We start from the raw sequence: 12,787 nt of genomic DNA, 5'->3' as shown, positions 1-12,787 counted from the left end.
ATTCAGCCATACTTTTGTAACAAAGCATTCAATCCCTTATATGTTCAGTTTCAAGAGTAGGTGTGTCATCAGAGCAATGAAAAGGTTCTGTTGTATTCATAGCACCATATGGCTAACTGATACAGTTGCACATGTAGCTATACTGTAAATGACAAACGACAAATAAGAGAAGAATTGCGCATGTATCTTTGCATAGACAAAAACTGTGTGAAATAAATGGCTTTTAAAAAGAAACTCCATCTAAAAACTACATTTTGGTATTTATATCTGACCCTCATCACGCATTTTGTGTTGTGATGCTGTGTTTGGCATTATATGATGCAAAATGCATCATGTCTGTCAGATTTCTGTATTTTGAAAGTTACATATGTTGAAAACTTGATTGATGACATGCAAAACATTTTCAACAATGCACTAATAAAACAAATACCATAAGATAGCTTTTGGGTCAATATCGTGTTCCTTCAATATACAAACAAGGCATTATACACTTAATTCTTAAAATGCATTATACCAATAAACAAACTGTCAAAATATTCAGAATGAATTTGTTTACAGTGAACGTCACTTCCCCATAGCGTCAGGTAATGTTACAACAAATGTATAGCAGCTAAAGCTAAAAACAGTACTATAAATAGCCATTGAGCAAAGTAACGGTGGTATTTGATTGTAGGTTGCTCATTAATTTCCTACATTTTCTCAAAAAAAGGCTGGCCCTGTAAAGCTAACTTGCCGCTTAGAGTCACCTCCATATTGTACTAGGTTGGCAGATTACAGTGCATTCTGTAGTGGTCCTTTTTAGCTTCAGTACCTGTGAAAATGAAAGAAAGTACACTTTTCAATATCTCTTGTTGTGCCACATTAGTATGGAGACGATAATAGACTTACTGTGCTTAAATCATGTATGTATCTTGGGCACTCGCTGCTTGGCAGTTTTGTCTAAAATATCTTAACCCATTTCTTAGCATGTTAATAACTTTTTGCCAAAAGACAAATAAAAGCCAATTGATCATTTATATCCTACTAACATATAAAAGCATAATCCCTTGTTACAATTGTGCCATGTTTTAGGAGTACAGAAAAACTAGTGTTTACAAGTATTTAATGCTTCATGAATGTAGTTATACTTATGAGCAGTTATTAGCGCCTGAAATAATGTCTTATGCATGTTTCATAAGGTGTTATACACTGAGTATACCAAACATAGGAACACCTTCCTAATATTAAATTGCACCCACCCCTCTCCCCCCATTGCCCTAAGAACAGCCTCAATTAGTTGGGGCAAGCACTCTACAAGCTGTCGAAAGCTTTCCCCTGGGATGCTTGCCCATGTTGACTCAAATGCTTCCCACAGTTGTGTCAAGTTGGCTGGAAGTCCTTTGGGTGGTGGACCATTCTTGATACACATGGGAAACTGTTGAACGTGGAAAACACCAGCAGCGTTGCAGTTCTTGACACAAACCGGAGTGCCTGGCACCTACTACCATACCCTGTTCAAAGGCTCTTAAATCTTTTATCTTTCCCATTCACATCTCCAAATTGCACACATGCACAATCCATGTCTCAATTGTCTCAAGGCTTAAAAATCCTTCTTTAACCTGTCTCCTCCTCTTCTTCTACACTGATTGAAGTGGATTTAACAACTGATGTCAATAAGGTTTCATAGCTTTCACCTAGATTCACCTGGTCAGTCTATGTCATGGAAAGGTGTTCTTAATGTTTTCTATACTCAGTGTACGTATGCTTGTAATGCATTATAAAGAGAGTATTCATAGGAAGGGTTACCAAAAGTTATTGTCTGTCACTACTTCAGAAAACAGACATCAACATAATTACCTCTTTTTGAACAGCATGAACTAACAGCCACTACAGTCAGCAGAAGTATGACCACAACAGCTGAACTTATCAGTCGGATTACATTGACCAGTATCACATCATGCGCAGCCTCTGAAATAGAGACCAAATGTAGATGGATGCATCATCATTTAGACAGAACTTATTCTAAGTGTATCCATGTGGTCAATGCCATGGTATAAACCCTCCACCATCTAACACACCCTTAAACCTCCCCTTTAACATCAACAGGACAAATCGAACTTCAATGGAAGTAGAAAGTGTATAATCGGCCAGAGGAATAGTCAATGTTACCAGAGGAAGCTAGTAGGAGAAGGTATAGGAGGACAGGCTCGTCGTAATGGGTGGAATGGAGTCGATGGAACAGAGTCAAAAGTGGTTTCCATATGTTAGATGTGTTTAATACCGCTCCATTCATTCCAGCCATTGCAATGAGCCTGTCCTCCTATATCTCCTAGGGAACCCCTAGAGCAGCAGGCCTGGACAATTCCAGTCCTCGGGGGCCTGTTTGGTGTCACACTTTTCCTCTATCCCTAGAAAACACACCTAATTTAAACTAAATGCATTTTTAACCGAAGATCATGAAAGTATGACACCAATCAGGCCCCCGAGGACTGGAGTCACCCAGGCCCGCCCTAGAGTCTATTGAAACACCGGTGCATCAATCTAAGTAACATAATAACAAAATCCTCAGCAACATCCGTCAGTTTAAGCGAGAGATAACTGTTTTATTGCACAGGCTGTCTCAATCCACCTCATCCGCCTGTAGCCCTATTCGTACGGGACTAGTATTACTATAGAACGTTGGTTATTATTACACCAGCATATCCGTTTTTCCAGTGGAAGATTCGGATGGGATTAGTTTCACTAAACAGCCCGTGTAATTACTATTTTTTGCTCATTCAAAATTCACAGTTTTAATGGAAGCTTGGAGACTCTTCTAGTCATGAAGATATTTCAAATGTCTATGGAGAGCATGATATTGGCTTAATGTCTTTCAGTTCAGAGAAAGTCTAAATAATAATAAGAGACAAGAACTGTAACCTATGCAGATATTTAATTAACTGGCGTGTTTGGCAATTTATTAATTAAGGCACAATATCGTCCACTTCATCTTTTAAAAGGGAAGTATGGCACTAGGAAAGTTTATATGTGTCAAAACAGATGATTCATCTGTAGGCTATGTGCATAGCACTTTGTTTTAAGCATACATTTTCCCCATATTCTTACCCAAACTGGGTACAGCACCTGTTAAACTCTGCAATATCCTTCAAAACACAGGGATGAGGATTAGCTCAGTATAAGTATTATCAGAGGACCTGGCAGTTTGCCAGGGTTTTAGGGCTGGTATGATAACCTTCCGGCCAAGGCAGCAGCCTTGGATCCCCCAGCACCTCCACAGTAACAGCAGTAAAGACAGAGTCAGAAACAGGAGGACCAAGGCTGCTGCCAGTCCTGCTCTGCCTTGTCCTCCCATATTATTTAGTCCCTCTGTGAAGAACATTGACTCTGGTGTACAGTAGACGCTGTTTAACTTGTTGCTGAGTCAGAGTATGTAGCCTTTCATTACAAAGTCATATATTGTCTGAAAGTGTGTCTGAATGACAAGTATTCAACAAATTGGCAAATATACAGTATGGATAGCAATCTTATCATTACAAACATACATTATACACAAATATTGACAGAATCTTACCTTTCCATTCTCCATTGACATGAAAGACTATTACATTCTCCCCTGTTGACTTCAAGTGACTGGGTACAGGTTTATCTCTGGTGTACACACAGCTGTAGTTGCCTGAGTCTTCTCTTGTAACATCCTTCATGGTGAAAATAGCATCATTTTCACCTTTCTCCAGCTTCGCAATTCTTATCCCAACTCCATTCTTGCAAAGGTAAACATTTAACTTGTCCTCAGGTCCTCCGATGCCAGTAATGCTACATTTAAAATGGACATTTACCCCTTCAGTCACATTAGATGGTCCAAAGATCTTTGCTGGGTAGATCTCTGCATAGAAACAAATGCCAATAAGGGGTGAACTTAAGTGGAAGTTAGGATTTCCCCTAAATGTAAGTGTGTTTATTATTAAGAAGGTAATTTGTGTTTTAAAGGTATATACTGTATGTTATACATTGATGTAATTAAGTATTGATGAAACATTAATCAATAATCACTACAAAAATAGATACAGAAATACTTTACTTTTGTCTTCAGATTTTGCATCATCACATTTGACAAGGATGGATGCTGTGGCTGCGTGGAAAAATGTACACACTTAGAGAAAGTATTATGTTCAGGAAATGAACATCAATATTTCTCTGAAAATGTATTGTATTTCTTGAACAGTAGAACTTACTCACCGATCACAAGCCAGAGGAGTCCTACTGCTGCCATGATGTTGGCTGAGACTTCAGTGTGTGGAGTGATGGATTCAGATAATTGCAAGTTGACGTACTGTACCTTACCTTTTCAGACTAGTGATGGTAACCACACATTGAACGAATCGAAACCCGGAACACTGGTCTGTTTGGTGAGCTTTCTCAAATACTTTGGACATATTTAGGCATACTGCCATAACAAAGCCATTTCGTCATTACAGTGTCACACCCTTATGTTGCAGAGGAGAAGGGGCAAGGTACATAAGCTATCAATTGAAATCATCAGCAACATGTAGAACTTCATATCAAATTTGTTTATTTATTAAATATCACATTTTCATTAACATCTACAGGTTTTCCTTACAGAACTGCTAGTGGACTAATCTGCAGTTATGATATATAAACAAATATCTTGCATAAACCTGAACTGTTTACAGATTGGTTTATCAAACTTCCAAACTCCACATCTACAAACAGTATATATTTGGCTAATTATATGTTCAATACAGTTGATATGATTCAATTCTCAGTTTGTATACTTTATTGAACATTCTATCTGTCACCCATCCTACCAGAGCTTCAATTGACTGTGACTGCAACCATTTGATACTTTATGTATCCCACTGTAGAAGTAAGTTCAATTACAATTGTTCCATATGTTGCAAGTACTGTAAAACACATGTATTTTATAACCACATATTTCTTATGAAAAATGATTTATCTGTCAGTGCATTACTTCTGTTTGTCATCCAGAAAGAGACATCATGATTAGCTTACTTTTTGTAGACATCAGTAACTAACAGTCAGTAGAAGCATGACCACAACAACTGAACATATAATCGGATTTAGCATTGCAAAGGGAGGGTATACTACTGATAACTTGACAATTTAACAAGTAAACTACCAGAATTGTATTATCTTTCAAAGATTTTATGGAATCTATAACAAGACATCTAGTGGCCCTTTCCTGTATTTCAGATGATCACAGGTGTCTGTAATAGTCTCTGGACCTCTGTGTGGCCTTATCACATATAAATATGCAAAGTCATTTAATAAGATGACAAAGCTGTTAAACCTTATCCTAAATATAAACCATCAACTTGGTTGATGGTTTAATATGAGGGTTTCAGCATTAAATATCATTTTATATTTATGTATTTATTTGATTATGTCTATATGTATTTGTTGTCAATGTTTTGGCATCAAACTGTTGACAGTTGTGAAAAAAGTAAATAGTTGGAAGCATTGCAGAGTTAATTAAAAATAATGCCATTGTAGATTAATGCTTTTTCATTAATTAGGCTATTTTCTCTTGAACCATTAGAAACTCATGGACAATATGGACACATACAGTGGGGCATAAAAGTATTTAGTCAGCCACCAATTGTGCAAGTTCTCCCACTTAAAAAGATGAGAGAGGCCTGTAATTTTCATCATAGGTACACTTCAACTATGACAGACAAAATGAGAAAATCACAGAAAATCACATTGTAGGATTTTGAATGAATTGATTTGCAAATTATGGTGGAAAATAAGTATTTGGTTAATAACAAAAGTTTATCTCAATACTTTGTTCTATACCCTTTGTTGGCAAAGACTGTAAGTCTTCACAAGGTTTTCACACACTGTTGCTGGTATTTTGGCCCATTCCTCCATGCAGATCTCCTCTAGAGCAGTGATGTTTTTGGGTTGTTGCTGGGTAACAGTGACTTTCAACTCTCTCCAAAGATATTCCCATAGGGTTGAGATCTGGAGACTGGCTAGGCCACTCCAGGACCTTGAAATCCTTCTTACGAAGCCACTCCTTCGTTGCCCGGGCGGTGTGTTTGGGATCATTGTCATGCTGAAAGACCCAGCCACGTTTCATCTTCAATGCCCTTGCTGTTGGAAGGAGGTTTTCACTCAAAATCTCATGATACATGGCCCCATGTGGTGTATGGTGTTATTTGGATGCAACTCAGCATTCTTTGTCCTCCAAACACGACAAGTTGAGTTTTTACCAAAAAGTTATATTTTGGTTTCATCTGACCATATGACATTCTCCCAATCTTCTTCTGGATCATCCAAATGCTCTCTAGCAAACTTCAGACGGGCCTGGACATGTACTGGCTTAAGCGGGGGGACACGTCTGGCACTGCAGGATTTGAGTCCCTGGCGGCGTAGTGTGTTACTGATGGTAGGCTTTGTTACTTTGGTCCCAGCTCTCTGCAGGTAGGTCCCACTAGGTCACCCCGTGTGGTTCTGGGATTTTTGCTCACCGTTCTTGTGATCATTTTGACCCCACGGGGTGAGATCTTGCGTAGAGCCCCAGATCGTGGGAGATTATCAGTTGTCTTGTATGTCTTCCATTTCCTAATAATTGCTCCCACAGTTGATTTCTTCAAACCAAGCTGCTTACCTACTGCAGTCTACTTCAGTCTTCCCAGCCTGGTGCAGGTCTACAATTTTGTTTCTGGTGTCCTTTGACAGCTCTTTGGTCTTGGCCATAGTGGAGTTTGGAGTGTGACTGTTTGAGGTTGTGGACAGGTGTCTTTTATACTGATAACAAGTTCAAACAGGTGCCATTAATACAGGTAATGAGTGGAGGACAGAAGAGCCTCTTAAAGAAGAAGTTACAGGTCTGGGAGAGCCAGAAATCTTGCTTGTTTGTAGGTGACCAAATACTTATTTTCCACCATAATTTGCAAATATATTAATTAAAAATCCTACAATGTGATTTTCTGGATTTTTCTTTCTCACTTTGTCTGTCATAGTTGAAGTGTACCTGTGATGAACATTACAGGCCTCTCTCATCTTTTTAAGTGGGAGAACTTGCACAATTGGTGGCTGACTAAATACTTTTTGCCCAACTGTATATAATCAATTAATACTATATATGAATTTTTAAAAATGAATTAAATAATATAATTATTAATTTTACCAGTAGATTGCCATCGATTTTCTGTTAATTACCCAAATTACTGAATATTTCTGTGCTAAATTACCGGTAGTTTTGCAATCCTAATCAGATTACATTGCCCATTTGCACATGTTCAACTGCCCTAGCTTCTTGTGATGCTAATAATGCTACATTTCAAATAAATGTAGCATTACTGGCATCACAAAAAAGTTAACATTTGATTGGAAGTTGAGTGGTTGTTTAAACTTCCCCCTAAGTGTAAGATGATTTATTATTAAGAACGTAATTTGTGTTTTAAGAGTTTATACTGTATTTTAGCTTCTGAAGAAAAAATATTCAACCACACAACAAATATTGAATGTGCACAGCAATCCTTTCACCGTTCTTTCTGATCCTTACAAACATGAACAAAAGCTTAGCTTCTTCCCCGTAAACGTGGATGACGACTAGAAGTTTGTCTCTGGTGTAAACACAGCTATAGTTGCCTGTCTTCTCTTGTAACATCCTTCATGGCGAAAATGGTGTCATCTTCACCTTTCTCCAAAAGAGTCATTCTTATCCCAACTCCATTCTTGCAAAGGTAAACCTTGTCCCCGTGTCGTTCCAGGCTGACAGTGCTACATTTAAAATCTATATTACCCCCTTTTCTCACCGTGAATGTTGGTACAAACAGACTTGGATTCAGCCATACTTTTGTAACAAAGCATTCAATCCCTTATATGTTCAGTTTCAAGAGTAGGTGTGTCATCAGAGCAATGAAGAGGTTCTGTTGTATTCATAGCACCATATGGCTAACTGATACAGTTGCACATGTAGCTATACTGTAAATGACAAACGACAAATAAGAGAAGAATTGCGCATGTATCTTTGCATAGACAAAAACTGTGTGAAATAAATGGCTTTTAAAAAGAAACTCCATCTAAAAACTACATTTTGGTATTTGTTTCATTAGTCCATTATTGGCATAGTCCCACAAGGTTTTGCATGTCAGCAATCAAGTTTTCAAGATATGTAACTTTCAAAATACTGAAATCTGACCCTTATCACGCATTTTGTGTTGTGATGCTGTGTTTGGCATTATATGATGCAAAATGCATCATGCCTGTCAGATTTCTGTATTTTGAAAGTTACATATGTTGAAAACTTGATTGATGACATGCAAAACATTTTCAACAATGCACTAATAAAACAAATACCATAAGATAGCTTTTGGGTCAATATCGTGTTCCTTCAATATACAAACAAGGCAAACAAAACAAACTGTCAAAATATTCCGAATGAATTTGTTTACAGTGAACGTCACTTCCCCATAGCGTCAGGTAATGTTACAACAAATGTATAGCAGCTAAAGCTAAAAACAGTACTATAAATAGCCATTGAGCAAAGTAACGGTGGTATTTGATTGTAGGTTGCTCATTAATTTCCTACATTTTCTCAAAAAAAGGCTGGCCCTGTAAAGCTAACTTGCCGCTTAGAGTCACCGTCATATTGTACTAGGTTGGCAGATTACAGTGCATTCTGTAGTGGTCCTTTTTAGCTTCAGTACCTGTGAAAATGAAAGAAAGTACACTTTTCAATATCTCTTGTTGTGCCACATTAGTATGGAGACGATAATAGACTTACTGTGCTTAAATCATGTATGTATCTTGGGCACTCGCTGCTTGGCTGTTTTGTCTAAAATATCTTAAACCATATCTTAGCATGTTAATAACTTTTTGCCAAAAGACAAATAAAAGCCAATTGATCATTTATACCCTACTAACATATAAAAGCATAATCCCTTGTTACAATTGTGCCATGTTTTAGGAGTACAGAAAAACTAGTGTTTACAAGTATTTAATGCTTCATGAATGTAGTTATACTTATGAGCAGTTATTAGTGCCTGAAATAATGTCTTATGCATGTTTCATAAGGTGTTATACACTGAGTATACCAAACATAGGAACACCTTCCTAATATTAAATTGCACCCACCCCTCTCCCCCCATTGCCCTAAGAACAGCCTCAATTAGTTGGGGCAAGCACTCTACAAGGTGTCGAAAGCTTTCCCCTGGGATGCTGGCCCATGTTGACTCAAATGCTTCCCACAGTTGTGTCAAGTTGGCTGGAAGTCCTTTGGGTGGTGGACCATTCTTGATACACATGGGAAACTGTTGAATGTGGAAAACACCAGCAGCGTTGCAGTTCTTGACACCAACCGGAGTGCCTGGCACCTACTAACATACCCTGTTCAAAGGCTCTTAAATCTTTTATCTTTCCCATTCACATCTCCGAATTGCACACATGCACAATCCATGTCTCAATTGTCTCAAGGCTTAAAAATCCTTCTTTAACCTGTCTCCTCCTCTTCTTCTACACTGATTGAAGTGGATTTAACAACTGATGTCAATAAGGTTTCATAGCTTTCACCTAGATTCACCTGGTCAGTCTATGTCATGGAAAGGTGTTCTTAATGTTTTCTATACTCAGTGTACGTATGCTTGTAATGCATTATAAAGAGAGTATTCATAGGAAGGGTTACCAAAAGTTATTGTCTGTCACTACTTCAGAAAACAGACATCATCATAATTACCTCTTTTTGAACAGCATGAACTAACAGCCACTACAGTCAGCAGAAGTATGACCACAACAGCTGAACTTATCAGTCGGATTACATTCACCAGTATCACATGATGCGCAGCCTCTGAAATAGAGACCAAATGTAGATGGATGCATCATCATTTAGACAGAACTTATTCTAAGTGTATCCATGTGGTCAATGCCATGGTATAAACCCTCCACCATCTAACACACCCTTAAACCTCCCCTTTAACATCAACAGGACAAATCTAACTTCAATGGAAGTAGAAAGTATATAATCGGCCAGAGGAATAGTCAATGTTACCAGAGGAAGCTGGTAGGAGAAGGTATAGGAGGACAGGCTCGTCGTAATGGGTGGAATGGAGTCGATGGAACAGAGTCAAACGTGGTTTCCATATGTTAGATGTGTTTAATACCGCTCCATTCATTCCAGCCATTGCAATGAGCCTGTCCTCCTATATCTCCTAATGAACCCCTAGAGCAGCAGGCCTGGACAATTCCAGTCCTCGGGGGCCTGTTTGGTGTCACACTTTTCCTCTATCCCTAGAAAACACACCTAATTTAAACTAAATGCATTTTTAACCGAAGATCATGAAAGTATGACACCAATCAGGCCCCCGAGGACTGGAGTCACCCAGGCCCGCCCTAGAGTCTATTGAAACACCGGTGCATCAATCTAAGTAACATAATAACAAAATCCTCAGCAACATCCGTCAGTTTAAGCGAGAGATAACTGTTTTATTGCACAGGCTGTCTCAATCCACCTCATCCGCCTGTAGCCCTATTCGTACGGGACTAGTATTACTATAGAACGTTGGTTATTATTACACCAGCATATCCGTTTTCCAGTGGAAGATTCGGATGGGATTAGTTTCACTAAACAGCCCGTGTAATTACTATTTTTTGCTCATTCAAAATTCACAGTTTTAATGGAAGCTTGGAGACTCTTCTAGTCATGAAGATATTTCAAATGTCTATGGAGAGCATGATATTGGCTTAATGTCTTTCAGTTCAGAGAAAGTCTAAATAATAATAAGAGACAAGAACTGTAACCTATGCAGATATTTAATTAACTGGCGTGTTTGGCAATTTATTAATTAAGGCACAATATCGTCCACTTCATCTTTTAAAAGGGAAGTATGGCACTAGGAAAGTTTATATGTGTCAAAACAGATGATTCATCTGTAGGCTATGTGCATAGCACTTTGTTTTAAGCATACATTTTCCCCATATTCTTACCCAAACTGGGTACAGCACCTGTTAAACTCTGCAATATCCTTCAAAACACAGGGATGAGGATTAGCTCAGTATAAGTATTATCAGAGGACCTGGCAGTTTGCCAGGGTTTTAGGGCTGGTATGATAACCTTCCGGCCAAGGCAGCAGCCTTGGATCCCCCAGCACCTCCACAGTAACAGCAGTAAAGACAGAGTCAGAAACAGGAGGACCAAGGCTGCTGCCAGTCCTGCTCTGCCTTGTCCTCCCATATTATTTAGTCCCTCTGTGAAGAACATTGACTCTGGTGTACAGTAGACGCTGTTTAACTTGTTGCTGAGTCAGAGTATGTAGCCTTTCATTACAAAGTCATATATTGTCTGAAAGTGTGTCTGAATGACAAGTATTCAACAAATTGGCAAATATACAGTATGGATAGCAATCTTATCATTACAAACATACATTATACACAAATATTGACAGAATCTTACCTTTCCATTCTCCATTGACATGAAAGACTATTACATTCTCCCCTGTTGACTTCAAGTGACTGGGTACAGGTTTATCTCTGGTGTACACACAGCTGTAGTTGCCTGAGTCTTCTCTTGTAACATCCTTCATGGTGAAAATAGCATCATTTTCACCTTTCTCCAGCTTCGCAATTCTTATCCCAACTCCATTCTTGCAAAGGTAAACATTTAACTTGTCCTCAGGTCCTCCGATGCCAGTAATGCTACATTTAAAATGGACATTTACCCCTTCAGTCACATTAGATGGTCCAAAGATCTTTGCTGGGTAGATCTCTGCATAGAAACAAATGCCAATAAGGGGTGAACTTAAGTGGAAGTTAGGATTTCCCCTAAATGTAAGTGTGTTTATTATTAAGAAGGTAATTTGTGTTTTAAAGGTATATACTGTATGTTATACATTGATGTAATTAAGTATTGATGAAACATTAATCAATAATCACTACAAAAATAGATACAGAAATACTTTACTTTTGTCTTCAGATTTTGCATCATCACATTTGACAAGGATGGATGCTGTGGCTGCGTGGAAAAATGTACACACTTAGAGAAAGTATTATGTTCAGGAAATGAACATCAATATTTCTCTGAAAATGTATTGTATTTCTTGAACAGTAGAACTTACTCACCGATCACAAGCCAGAGGAGTCCTACTGCTGCCATGATGTTGGCTGAGACTTCAGTGTGTGGAGTGATGGATTCAGATAATTGCAAGTTGACGTACTGTACCTTACCTTTTCAGACTAGTGATGGTAACCACACATTGAACGAATCGAAACCCGGAACACTGGTCTGTTTGGTGAGCTTTCTCAAATACTTTGGACATATTTAGGCATACTGCCATAACAAAGCCATTTCGTCATTACAGTGTCACACCCTTATGTTGCAGAGGAGAAGGGGCAAGGTACATAAGCTATCAATTGAAATCATCAGCAACATGTAGAACTTCATATCAAATTTGTTTATTTATTAAATATCACATTTTCATTAACATCTACAGGTTTTCCTTACAGAACTGCTAGTGGACTAATCTGCAGTTATGATATATAAACAAATATCTTGCATAAACCTGAACTGTTTACAGATTGGTTTATCAAACTTCCAAACTCCACATCTACAAACAGTATATATTTGGCTAATTATATGTTCAATACAGTTGATATGATTCAATTCTCAGTTTGTATACTTTATTGAACATTCTATCTGTCACCCATCCTACCAGAGCTTCAATTGACTGTGACTGCAACCATTTGATACTTTATGTATCCCACTGTAGAAGTAAGTTCAATTACAATTGTTCCATATGTTGCAAGTACTGTAAAACACATGTATTTT

General features: G+C 38.1%; 2 long non-coding RNA genes across 2 annotated transcripts; both read right to left on the bottom strand.

Annotated features, from left to right (window-relative positions):
* Window positions 1–3,595: 3,595 nt before the first annotated feature.
* On the bottom strand, window positions 3,596–4,283 carry LOC135558366 (uncharacterized). Its single transcript, XR_010458354.1, has 3 exons — window positions 4,216–4,283; window positions 4,058–4,108; window positions 3,596–3,862 (listed from the first exon to the last, which is right to left on the bottom strand). It is a non-coding gene; the product is annotated as an uncharacterized LOC135558366 (long non-coding RNA).
* A 7,198-nt stretch (window positions 4,284–11,481) lies between these two features.
* Window positions 11,482–12,149, bottom strand: LOC135558310 (uncharacterized). The gene is made up of 3 exons (XR_010458345.1): window positions 12,082–12,149; window positions 11,924–11,974; window positions 11,482–11,728 (listed from the first exon to the last, which is right to left on the bottom strand). It is a non-coding gene; the product is annotated as an uncharacterized LOC135558310 (long non-coding RNA).
* Between the last annotated feature and the right edge of the window lie 638 nt (window positions 12,150–12,787).

This window comes from Oncorhynchus masou, chromosome 1 (genome assembly GCF_036934945.1).
Source record: "Oncorhynchus masou masou isolate Uvic2021 chromosome 1, UVic_Omas_1.1, whole genome shotgun sequence".
In the NCBI taxonomy this organism is placed as follows: Eukaryota; Metazoa; Chordata; class Actinopteri; order Salmoniformes; family Salmonidae; genus Oncorhynchus; species Oncorhynchus masou.
The sequence above is the reverse complement of the archived record's forward strand: the minus strand, read 5'-3'. Positions and strand labels throughout refer to the sequence as shown.